Source organism: Lycium barbarum, chromosome 2 (genome assembly GCF_019175385.1).
Source record: "Lycium barbarum isolate Lr01 chromosome 2, ASM1917538v2, whole genome shotgun sequence".
Taxonomy (NCBI): domain Eukaryota; kingdom Viridiplantae; phylum Streptophyta; class Magnoliopsida; order Solanales; family Solanaceae; genus Lycium; species Lycium barbarum.
This window is the reverse complement of record NC_083338.1, coordinates 16,555,592-16,567,516: the sequence shown is the minus strand read 5'-3', so window position 1 is coordinate 16,567,516 and position 11,925 is coordinate 16,555,592. Positions and strand designations below refer to the sequence as shown.

Sequence of the window (11,925 nt, the reverse complement as noted above, 5' to 3'; positions counted from 1 at the left end):
CATTTTTAGAATTAGGGACAACAGTGATACCCCCTTTCTTTGGTACACATTGGACTGGACTTACCCATGGACTGTTGGCAATCGGGTAAACCACCCCAGCATCTAGCCACTTAATAATCTCTTTCTTTACCACCTCTTGCATCGGGGGATTCAATCTTCTCTGATGCTCAACACTTGGTAAAATTTCCTCTTCCAACTGAATTCGGTGCTCACAAATTTTGGAGGGAATCCCCCGGATGTCTGCAATAGTCCAACCCAAAGCTCTCAAATGTTTTCTCAAAACTGCGATGAGTCTATGAGTTTAGCCCTCAATTAGAAGTGATGAAACAATAACTGGGAGAGTGACATTTGCTCTAAGAAACTCATATCTAAGATGGGATGGAAGTTTCTTGAGCTCCAACTTCGGTGGCTCAATAATTGACGGTTTTGCTGGAGGAGTTGTTCGCTTCTCTAAATCAAGAGACAATTTCTTGGGCTCATATGAGTAAGACCCCAGACCGGTGAGTGAATTCACCGTCTCAATATATCCCTCAATTTCATTTGCATCAAAATTGACCAAGATGGCCGATAATGCTTCACCCAAGGATTCTTCCTCCATCTTGAATTCTACCACTTCATCAACCACATCAAAAGAATTAATGACTGAATACTTTGATAAAGACTAGACAATTTCATACCCTTGCTGACGTGAAAAGTCACCTCCTCATCGTTAACCCGGAACTTGATTTCATTCTTCTCTGAATCCATAAGATCCCTCCCTGTAGCAAGGAAAGGTCTCCCTAGAATAATAGGAATTTCTTGATCAACAGCACAGTCAAGAATCACGAAATCTGCCGGCAGTAGGAATGCCCCAATTTGAACAAGCACATCATCAACTACCTCAACTGGACTTTTTATCGACCTGTCAGCCATCTGCAACCTCATGGTAGTGGGCCTTGGTATCCCAAATCCTGATCTCTTGAAAATATCAAGGGGCATAAGATTTATGCTAGCCCCGTTATCATACAATGCCTTGGCAAAATCCTGCTGCCCTATGGTGCATGGAATGGTGAATGCTCCAGGATCTTTCCTTTTTTGCACCGTGGTCTTGGAAATAATAGCACTGACGCGATGAGTGATACCCACAGTGTCGTGTTTCAATGGCTTTTTCTTCTTTGTTAAGATATTCTTCAAATACTTAGCAAAGCCACGTATTTCTTGGACAGCGTCCATGAAAGGCATGTTCATCGTCAATTGCTTTAATTGATCATAAAATCGCAAACACTTGTCATCTTTTGTTTTCCTCACTAGCCTTTGAGGAAAAGGCGGTGAAGATTTGAACATTTGAGTCAAAGGGCGTTGAGCGCCAGAAAGTTTTGCCTTCCCCTTTTCATGTTTTTCTCCTTGTGCCTTGAGATTATCAAGATTTTGCTCCTCTTCAGCTATAATAGGGACTTCCTCATCGGTTTCTTCCTCCACAATAACGTTAGATACATCAGGTTGTGCTTCTTCTTCAATAATTGGCTCTAGATCAATCACCTTTTTATCAGCACCTTGAAGTATTTTTCCACTTCGGGTGCTAATAGCAGCTACATACTCCACAGAGTTTACCCCACTACCTTTCGGATTTGGAACTGTATCACTTGGTAGTTGTCCACGTTGAGGAGTATGCACTTCTCTGGAAAGGTCTCTGAATTGCGATTCAAGCTTCTGAATGGCAGTTGAATGAGATAGTTGAACCTGAGACATTCCCTTTATTGTACTCTCAGTTCTGTCCTAATTCATTAGCATTTTCCGCATCATACTTTTCAGCTCCGCAGAATCATTAGCAGCATTGCTAGAAGAGTTGCTAGCTGAATTGTCTCTCCACTGTTGGGAACTTGATGCTTGCCCCTTCGGTGGAATGTAGGGGTTAGAGCTCTTGTTGCCATAATTGTTGTTATTGTAATTCCCTTAATTTGGATTTCCCTGATCATTTCTGCTATAATTGTTCCCTTGCAATTGGTGTTGAGGCTTTTTCCATGGGTGATGGCCCGAACCTTAATAATTTTGCCTTTGATAACCCCCTTGCGAGTTGTTGACATAATTAGCATCTTCATAATATTGTTGCCCATCTTGGTACATCCCTTCAAGGACATGACACATCCCCTGTGGATGAGGTGGTAACTCCTCAACAACATTTACCCTTTGTGCATCCTTTTCGGCCAACTTCTTTGATAATAGATCCACCGTGATTTGCGATTGAGCAAAGGCATGATCTTTCTCATGGTTTTCTTTTGCAACAGCAGCTAGTGATGGACTACCATAAGAGAAACTCTCACTATCAGTTGAATACCAAACTTGATTATGGGTGGTGAGTTTATCAAGCAAACGGGTGATGTTGATAAATGACTTTTCCATGAAGCATCCTCCCGCGGCAGTATTGACAGCAATCTGATTCATTGTATCGAAGCCTTTGTAGAACTGAGAATAGCATCCGGAAACCCGTGAGTTGGAGATTGAGCTAGATAGTACTTGAACCGCTCCCATGCCGAATATAATTGTTCCCCCGGGAGCTGTTTGAACTCAAAGATCTTATCTTGAAGTTCAGCCTTTTTGCTCGGTGGGAACCACTTCTTCAGAAATGTATTGGCTAGCTCGCTCCAGGTATGAATAGAATTGCTGGGAAGATTTTTATACCATTCCTTTGCTTGGCCAGCCAAGGAATATTTGATGACCCGTAACCGAAGTGCATCAGCAGAAACAACACCTTAGGATTGTTGAGCACACATGTGCAGGAAGTTCTTTAAATGTCGAAGTGGACAATCCTCCGAAGAATTTTGGAAATAGCCTTCAAGTTTCAGCAACTGATAGATAGAACTATCAATTTTGAAAGTAGCATTTCCAGTCCTAGGAAGGACCACAACAAAAGCATAATCAACTTCATTGATGAATTCCGTAAATATATTCTCATCTTCATCCTCTTCTGGTGCAGGTGGGTTCACTTGGAGTCCACCTTGGTTTCCTTGATTTCGATTCTATCCTCCTACCATGTTCACCTGGTTCACCATAACAGCAAACAAGGTGTGATGGAATAGAAAAAGTTTTAAAGAAGAGTACGCAACAATCAGTAATTTCAAAACCGTATTCCCCGGTAACGGCGCCAAAATTTGATACGCTCAAATTATACTTATGAGTGGCGTAAAACGGTCGTTGTCAAATATAATAACCCAAACAAGGTTGGGGTCGAATCCCACAGGGAATATGGAGAGAAAAGGGTACGAATTGTATGCGATACTAGTCTTTAAAGGCTTTAATCCTATTCCAAATAGTTTGAAATATTTGTTGTGTAATGTAATTGAATACTTTGACTTGAATTGTACTTAATGCGAGAGAGAGACTAAGGTTGTGTTCCCCACTTTGATTAGATATTATGCTTCAGGTTTCAATGTGACATACTTCTAATGGTTGTTCTAAGAGTATGCACTTGATCTCTTAAGGACTTCCTAATGTTTCCCAACAGTTAGGCCGTATTTCCTCTTTATGATTTTTCCAAATGTAAAAGAGTTAAACTCGAAGAGTGACCAATAATGCCATTTAGACTTGTTCTTATCCCTAAGTTAGTCTATTAAACGAGGGTTAAAGCCCCGAGTCATTGTTATTCAATCTTACCAATACTAACTCTCTTTCCAAAGAAAAGTTAGTATAATGGCTTAGGCTAATGCTTGCAATCATTACCTAACGCTAATGCACAAAGATAGAATAAATACCAACAACCATTATGGATATATCAGTAGTAGAAACCCATTCACATAATACCCATCATGGGGTCCACAAACTTAGAATTAAAATTAGCTACTCATCATTTTGGTTAACAAAGAAAGCTTAAAAGTTAACATAATATACTTACAATGCTAATACAATATGGAATGAAGGTGAAATTGGTGTTTTAAATGCTCCAACCACTTCACAAATATCCAAGGCTTAAAGTTAATGCTCCAAAAAATCAGAATGAATGTTAAAAACCTAACTTTAAGTATTTATAGGGCCAAAAATCATGCCAAAGTTCTGGACAAAAACACCCTTTCGCGGCATCGTTACAGACCGTAACACAGGTTACGGTCCATCCTTTGGTTCCGTCCTTTGTCAACTTGATATAGGTCAACCATTACGGCTTCTTGCGACGGACCGTAACACAGGTTACAGTCCGTATCTTCCAGCGGATCATGGCTTCAGTGTTCAGTGACCAATGCGTTACGCCATGATGTTACGCCCCGTAACCTGCGTTACGGACCGTCCTTCTGGGCGTAACATGTGACACTACTTAGGCTTCTTACTGGAAATTTCCTTCAGCTTACGGTACACGTTACTGCCCGTAACATGAGTTACGGACCGTCCTTTATAACGACACGTATCTGGATCTTCCTCTCTGGTACAGATCACGTTACGGTCCGTAACTCGAGTTGCGGACCGTCCTTTTGCTCCAAGTTGTCCGTTTTTCAGCATTTCTTATCATTTCCGTTTCTTAGTCAACCAACCCTACAAAACACCAAAATAACATAAGAAACGATGTAAAAACACTTAAAAACAAGCAACACTTCTAGTGAAAAAGACATAAAATGTGCCGAAATTAATGACACATCAGTAGGTGCCCGTACGACCTAATAAAATGGGTCGTGACAAAAAACACCTTAGAGTATGATTTAGAAGTATAAAAAATGAAGTTTTTAGGGATTCAAGTTCATTCATGAGACAACAGGTTCATAAATGGTTCATTAGGAACTAATGCAGGTCCATGAAGTTGTAGAAAATCATTTAAAATAAAGTAGGATACCTAGATGCCATTAGGAAAATTGTGTGTCCAGTTTGTTTCATTGGAATAGAGTTCAGCCTTGACATTCATGTTATCAGACCCTCTCTTTTATATCTAATTCATGCTTGAATTTTCAAAAGAAGTGTAAGAGGATTGAAAAAGATGATTTGAGTCCTGATGTGCTATTAACTACTAAAAATGATTAACCAACTGGAAAAAGGGGAGTTGTTTTGAGTCTAAAGGTTGATGATTCAGTCTGAACTCAAGTTTTTTTTGTAGTGATTAAATGTTCAACTTTTCTCAAAGTGATTAATGTCTAAAAATGAGTTCAAATAATGTTGCATAGTTGAGACCATAAACTGAGTTGATTAAAATTGCTAACTTATGTGGTCAACTAGATGTTTAGAGAATATGATGGTTAAGGGCAGTGTCAAACTACTTCTGTCCATAAGTTCTTGGTGACTGTCATCAGGTATGAGGATAAGGTAAGGGAGTTGGGTTTTCCTTGGGAGAGTAAAAGATGAGCTTAGACATGAACTGGAGGTAGTGACCAGTGGGGCATTTGATCCTTTTTTACTGAAAATAAGGCTCAGGAGAGAGATGGGGAGGTGATGACCTCACCCTATCCTGTTTCTCTTTCAGGACCTTGAGGTCTTCCTTGTCTTCCTAAATCTTGTTCTCATGGCTGTGGGATTCATTGAGATCTTGGGATTGGTCAAAGATAGTTTATCATGCCTAGTAGGGGATTCTTGAGATTTTATGCTATTTAAGAATAAGTTAAAACAACGGGTAAGATTCTGTCACATTTTGTCATAATTAAGGGGGTTAAAAACTGCTATTAACCAAGTAGTAAGAAGTAAGTTATTCATTAGGGAATGAATCCATGTTTTTTTTTCCAGAAGTTCAACCTGCTTGCCTTTCTTGTTTGCTTCACGATGAATATGTTTAAAACTTGTGTGATACATTTATGTGTGGACATGTTTTTGTGATGTATTAACCTTAGTTTGAACTTAGGGAAAAGGCATTTATTTAACTTAAGATTGGTAAGAACCCTTTGCTCTTAAACCTGAACTGTGGAACTTAAACTTTAGTGGGTATTGTAGTGTAACTTGAATTGAAAAGGTAAAGCTGTACTCTGTCTACTAAGGGTTAATTCTATGCTGTTGGTATGTTTTAAAATCCTATCATGTTAGGAACTACGGAATGAGATAACTAAATACTGTGTCTATGTTTTACAGATAAATAATGATAAGCTAAAATTGGTTTGATGTTGTTGTTTGGGCACATAGTGAGTATTATTAAAAGCAGTCTGAACCACTTGACCTAGGATGGTCTTTTCAAGACACCTCAAAGAGAAGGCAGGGAAGAGTCAAACCTAGCTTGACTCATAGTACCTACTCTCCAAATGAGGGGTGTCGTGACAAACCTATGGACCATGGGGGGCATTCCTGTCTTGAGAGTATACTGGTTCTTCCTTAAATTTCACCATGTTATCAAAGGGCTTAGAAAGAGTTGGGAAAAGTGGTTTGTTTAAAGGTCTAAAGATAACTTAGGAAGTTAAGAAAGGGAACTGGTTATTTCAAGAAAATGATCTTTGTTTGTTTTAAAGAGAAATGAACTAGTTTAAGACTATTGATAATAAGTGTCCTGTTAAGAGTTAAAATACTGAGTTCCTAACAATTGTGTTAAATTTCACGATATTCCCTTCTTCTGTGAGACTTGGTGACATACATAGCTAACCCATTCTCCTATATATCTCAAGTGGTAACTTACATGAAGTCTTGCTGAATGCGTTCTTACTACTGTTGTACTGAAACAAAGGTTCTTTTCTGTGGTTTTTTTTTCTGAGAATATGAGGTTGTACAGTCTCAGTCTCATTTGATGTTGTTTGGTCTAGACTTCTTGGTGCTCCAATCTTATTTTTGGTGATTACAAGTCATAGAATTTTTCCTCTTTGTCAACATCCTTCTTCTACTGGGCTTCTGTGATCACATTAAATAGTTCTCATTTCCTGTTATGAGGGCTGCTAACATATGAAATTGATGAATCATTTATTTGATATGTATAGGAGTTAAAATTAGACTTTAATTGGTCCTGGTTTTGTCCTTGAATACTGTTCTAAGGTACAAGATTTAGTTAAGAAAATGGAAAAACCTTGAGGTTTACAGGTAAACACATAAGAGTGTGGACATACACAGAATATATACTGATTAATAAAAGGAAGGGGAATATCTACACATGATATACACTTGGTATACACATCCCGTGTGTATATCATAGGTATACTCTGTGTGTCTATATATATATATATATATAAGAAAATTGGTCAATCATAGGCAGCATGTATATGTAAATTGAAGAGCAGCTTGTTGTATCACTTATCGTACTAAGTATCCTGAAACTGTTGTGTTATTTCTATATGCATCATAGTATTACAATACTTGCCTCAGTTTCTTTGCTATGATTTCTGGGTTTACTTTTAATGATGCTTGCATTTAAATTATTTCCCACAAGGTGATGCTTGTACACAACTCTGGGATTCTGATTATATACTATGGCAACACTGGGTTTTGAGAGTTTGAGGTGGTTTTGGGGGATAGGTCTAGCCACTCCCCGATATCCAGCCATGCCTGGGATTCGTGAAATCCCTTGGAACTTGTGCAGTGTCAGGAATAAGGGTGGTGACAACCTTTTCCCATTGGTATGATATGATTTGGAGTTTCCAGTAAAGCCAATAGTGTGTAATCAAATCCTTTAGTTGTGCATTTGTAACCAAATGGCATGTATATGCACATATTTGTATAGTTATGCAAGAAATAGGATCATCAAACATAGACTAATTCGATTCTTTTTATTTTTCCCTTCTCCTACTACACGACTGTTTGGGCCAGAGTCCAACCAGCCTGTTAGGTCAAGGACCCAATAGGAATATTCTTTCAAAAAACTGTTAAGTCCAAGGAGGGAAAGGGAAGCTAATAATATTGAAGGCCCAGCCAGGGTGAGAATGGCATGAAGGCCCAATAGGGTAACATGGTCATTTAGGGGGTTTGGTACACCCCGAACATATCTTTCTTTCTCCTTAAATTTCATTATACCAGCTTCCTTGTGATTGAAGTGATGTATTTGTATGATTGTAAAAACTCGCATTATTATTGGAATCATTTATGTTAGCACTAGGCATCTTAGGTGAACGGTGCATATGCCATTTAGTTCGACCTTAGGCCCTAACATGATTTTCAAAACCCGAATTAGTATAAAAACGGCTTAAAAAGTAAAGAAGTGGACAGGATTAGCTTCGTTTTACTGAAAAAAAAAATATGTTGTTATCACTTTTTCCTAAAACCAGGCTTAAGCATTTTAGCTAGAAAAATGTTTTTCCTAGTTATAAGTTCAGTTTTCAAAATTTTTTCTTTCAGTCGGGCAGAAAAATAGGCTTCAAAAATGTGTATAAATGATATGCTTTAAAAAAAAAGAGTTCTTCTTTTGGACAAAAAATCAGACGAAAAAATGATTTTCTAAAACACATGTATACGCAGCGTATTTTTATCAAAACATACATGGTTTTTTTTTTTTTTGGAAAAAATCCAGGAAATAGAGGGAGTTTTTGAGGGCCAAGGCCCTATCCAAAGATTGTATTTTTAGGCCTAACTTAACCAATTTTTTTAAAAAGAGATAAGTGAAAATGTGTTTTGGGCTTAGCCCAATAACTAAAGAAAGACGTGAGATTTTGGGGGCCAGAAGCCAACAAGCCATTTTTTTTAAAAAAAAGAAAAAGGGGGGGGGGGGGGGGGGGGGAGAGAACATAAGTATGGGCCAAAGCCCATGTTAAAACAACGAATTTTTACTCATTGTAGTTTCTTTTAAGACCTAATTATTAATATTAATTATCCTTTTATTTAATTATATATATATATATATATATATATATATATATATATATATATCTTTTTTCCCAATCACTAACCATTTCAGATTTTTTATTTCTCAAAACTCTAAAAATCTCTCTCCCCTTCTCTCAACCAGCACCACCACAGCCGCGCTATATAAATCAGTTGGTTATATAAATCAAACTCTTGCAAATTGAATCCGCGTAATCTATTTATAAACATAAAGTTTTAAGATAAGGACGTTCTAAATAACATAGTAAACAGACTAACTCAGACCATGTATGAGTCTAGCATGAGCGGATTTATTCATCCCACCGTTTTCAAAAGATTTTCTACCTTTGCAAAAAATCACTATTATCCTTATATATGAAAGGAACTAATTTTATTCGGATATTAGAAATCCGAGCCTAAATACCCTACATGTAAAGGGAATATATTCAATTCTTTTAAAAAAAAAATGATATGCAAAATGACAGACTTTTGTTTTTCGGGAAATAAACACCAAATAAACCTTTCATGCAAATACTCACAGATCGGAATTCGAAGGTCAATCGTATAGTACGGATCCTTAATAGTAGGTTGCCTAACACCTTTCCCTAGGGGATCACTAGGACACTTACCTAGAACTTTGGATTAAGAAGGTTTTTTCACGGTGTATGAATAAACCCTTCAAAACTGGTTTTCCTAATTTCCAAAAAATTAGGTGGCGACTCTTTTAAAACAAAGTCCGAAAGAGCACCAATGAGTTCGAAGTAGCTTTTCAGAACGCAAACCCTGCCTGCGAAAATGTGAACCGTAACATTCATTATGTGGGTTTAGCTGTTAGAGCCTGTTTGGATGGGCTTATTTTAAGCAACTTATAAGCTGGTTTAGATAAACTAAATCAAACGGGCTCAATTATTTTTTTGAGATTATTTTAAGCACAAAATGACTTTAAGCTGGTCAGCCAAACACTCAAAAAAGCTGAAAACAACTTATAAGCAACTTATAAGCCAATCCAAACGGGCTCTTATTATGATTATCTTATACTCAAACTAATGATGGACAAGTGTGGTTATGGCGTCTTAGACCAACCCTCGTCTCCGTTACCCGTTGTTTATTATACTCACGCTACATGATGAGTCGTAAAATTACGGCTCATTCTACACCAACTACTTAGTCTTTTGTAAATCCCCAAGTACTTTTGATGTCGTTTCTCGTGTTTTTGTGTCAATTTGTAGAATAACATGTGCCGGAAGCTACTTGAAGCAAAATGAAGCAAAGTAGGAAAAAGTCCAACTGAACTGAACCAGGGCATCACATGCGAATCGCAGGTCATGCCTGCGAGTCGCAGGTTATGCCGCATCTGCTGATAGAAAAGGCCAAAGAAGACACCACCTGTGACACCATATGCGACACCACCTACTAGTCGCAGGTGGAACATGCGATTCACATATGGTGTCGCGGATGCTGCTCAACACACAACTGAAGACGCGACACCTGTGATGACATGGTGCAACCTGCGAATCGCAGGTTGAACATGCGACATCATCTGCGATTCGTACCCTATGCACATGGGCATTTTTGTCTGGAAATTGTTCCCGTTTTGGACCTGCTATAAATAGATTGCTAGGGTTTTGGATTGGATTATTCTGCAGTTTTTAGCATAGACTTTTGTGGAGTTCATTTATTGTTGGTTGGTGAAGCATTTAAGAGATTTCCTTTGGCTTTGTCATCTTCTCCATCCAACACTTTTGTAAGATTTATGAATACATTTTACTTGATTGATTTACTTTTAATGAATATCACTAGCTAATCTTTCAGCTAAGGTTGTGGGATCCAATATGTTAGTTATGTGATTGGGTTTCATATTCATACTACATTTATATGCTAATGGTGTTTTCTATTAACTCTTCAAGCATCAATGTCTTGTGATGGTGTACAACATTACTTGTGCCTTAATACCATTACTTTGCTTGGAAAAGAAAGTAGAGGTTAGGAAAAGAGTTAATAGCAACAATGTGGGTCATTAAATCCATCTAATAGCTTGAGCTAGGAATAGGAAAGCTAGTTGAGCCTACATGGGTGTTCTCTTATAAAACATTCTAGGACTTGGAAAAGCCTAGGATGAAATTTGCTGATTTGGTTGGAAAACTTATGGCAAGAATCGCGTGACCCTTGGCTTAATGCACCTAGGCATATAAATAAGTTGAATTGATACCCAATCGCATTACTTTCTATTGGAACCACAACCTTAGTCGCATTTACCAATTGGTTACATCTTATAAACATTCTCAGTTTTTTAATGAACAAACAACAATCAAATTTGTATTATATTTCCTTTCCCCTTGAAATATAGACTAACAGTCGGGTGTTACACTTATCGAGTATATTTCTTCATTGTATTCTCTGTGGGATTCGACCCCAACCTTGTTGGGTTCTATATTTGACAACAGCCGCTTACTCCTGATCTCAAAGGTGTAATTTGGGCGTATCAAATTTTGGCACCGTTGCCGGGGAATACGGTCTAGAAATTTACTAACTAGTGTAAAACTTTACTTTTGCTCTTTATTTCTTTTCTTATTTCCTTTTTGTTGTTGTGTGTTGTGCAGGCAATATGGATGAGGATGATATCCCTGTCCAAAATTCGCCAGTAGGAGTTGGTGAAGAAGCTGCGGGGGCAGGCTATACAGCTGCAATTCAGCCCCCCCCTTTAATTGGAAATTCGAGTTTCCATATAACCAACACCATGCTGCACCTGCTCAATACTAAAGGCCTGTTCGGTGGTCTACCCACAGATGACCAGAATAGGCACCTTAGGAACTTTCTTGGGGTCTGTTCTACCAATATGCATCTGGGCATCTCAATTGAAGCAGTCAACCTACGGCTCTTCCCGTACTCTCTAACGGGGGAAGCCACGGCTTGGTTGGATGATCTTCCTTCCGGGTCCATCACTACTTGGGAGGAACTGACCGAAGCATTCCTCAAGAAGTTCTTCCCTCCATCGCGGATGTTACAACTCCGTGACGAAATCAACAACTTTCATCAACTCCCTGATGAGGCTCTCCATGAAACTTGGATTCGTTTTAAAAAGAAAGTCAAAAGCTGTCCCAAGCATGGATTGCCTGATGGTGTGCTTCTGCAAACATTTTATAGATCTCTAGATTCGGTCAACAAATCAGTGGCGAACAACATTGTAAAGGGGTCTGTTATGGACAACTCTTATGCCACCGTTAGTGCATTGTTGGATAAATTGGCCGAGATGAATGAAGCATGGCACACTAGGTA

The 11,925-nt window shown here is 38.3% G+C and overlaps 1 non-coding gene across 1 annotated transcript; it reads left to right on the top strand.

Annotated features, from left to right (window-relative positions):
* The first annotated feature begins 2,460 nt into the window (after positions 1 to 2,460).
* Positions 2,461 to 2,566, top strand: LOC132629620 (small nucleolar RNA R71). The gene has a single exon (XR_009578384.1). It is a non-coding gene; the product is annotated as a small nucleolar RNA R71 (small nucleolar RNA).
* The last annotated feature ends 9,359 nt before the right edge of the window (positions 2,567 to 11,925 follow it).